Below are 1095 nucleotides of genomic sequence, written 5' to 3' on the forward strand. Positions count from 1 at the left end.
TGAGTGTCAGATCAGACCATCACTTCCCCCAGCGGGCTCTAGAGTCTTCAGCCGTAAAAAATGAGACAGCATCTTGTGTTATTTAGGAAAGAACATCATAATCTTTATTAAGTATTTAGCAGCGTGTCCACTCTTAACACTTTCCAAAACCTAATCCCACAGGGCAGGTTTCCGACAATTCACTTTAGTTGTGTTTATCAAGGACTTTGTCCCCCTTTTAAAAAATTTTACCCAAACTAGTGCTCGCTTCGGCAGCACATGGACCGAAACTGGAACGATCCAGAGATTAGTGCGGTCCCTGCGCGAGGATGACATGCACATTCGTGAAGCATTCCATATTTTTGTAACCAAACAACAATAAAATAATTTTAAAAAATGAAAAATTTTTTTTTACCTAAACTAAAGCAGTTAAAAAATATGAACTAGTTGCATTCCTTTGAATCATATAAATAGAAAAATAACCATGTTCCCCTATGCAGATGACGTGGCTTACCATACAGGGTGAGAGTGCCCCTTAAAGGCTGAATAATACTCCCTAGTGTGAAAAATAATTCCCCCTGCCCTTGCTAGAACAAACAAAGCAATTCAACTGAACGTTGTGTTTGCACAGCTTTGCGGGGGTGCTGGAATGCTAATTCACGTGGATGAGCCTGCAGTCAGACACACTGTACAGTTCACACCAAGGTTCTTTGGTCACAGGGCCCAGTAGGTCACACATGTTATTCAAGTTTAAGAGGCTAATTTATCTGAGCCGTGTGCTACAGTTTGCAATCTTCCTATCAGAGCAGAACACAAAAAGAAAAGCTAACACCTCTGGGGTACTTTGGGGTAAACGGATACCGCCTGTCCAGGAGAGACAATATGCGCAAATGCTCTGGCCAATCAGAGGGCGAGAAGGATCCATGCAGGCACACAGGGCAGGTAGTGTCAGAATCTGCACCCGGAACTCTGCAGCGCCCCCTTTGGGCACCCTGTGGGAATAATGCTTTCAACATGGCTTCATCCAGGGCAGCTCAGATCTTGTGTTTTCTTGTTTATCTTCCGTATACTCATAAGTCTTCATTTACAGTAAAGTAAGGAAAATTCCTGTGTGGA

General features: G+C 43.1%; 1 non-coding gene across 1 annotated transcript; it reads left to right on the plus strand.

Moving 5' to 3' along the window:
* Positions 1–239: 239 nt before the first annotated feature.
* LOC123813294 lies at positions 240–343 on the plus strand. Its single transcript, XR_006784721.1, has one exon. It is a non-coding gene; the product is annotated as a U6 spliceosomal RNA (small nuclear RNA).
* The last annotated feature ends 752 nt before the right edge of the window (positions 344–1095 follow it).

This window comes from Phyllostomus hastatus, unplaced genomic scaffold (genome assembly GCF_019186645.2).
Source record: "Phyllostomus hastatus isolate PE091 unplaced genomic scaffold, TTU_PhHast_1.1 phas_contig_150, whole genome shotgun sequence".
Lineage (NCBI taxonomy): Eukaryota > Metazoa > Chordata > Mammalia > Chiroptera > Phyllostomidae > Phyllostomus > Phyllostomus hastatus.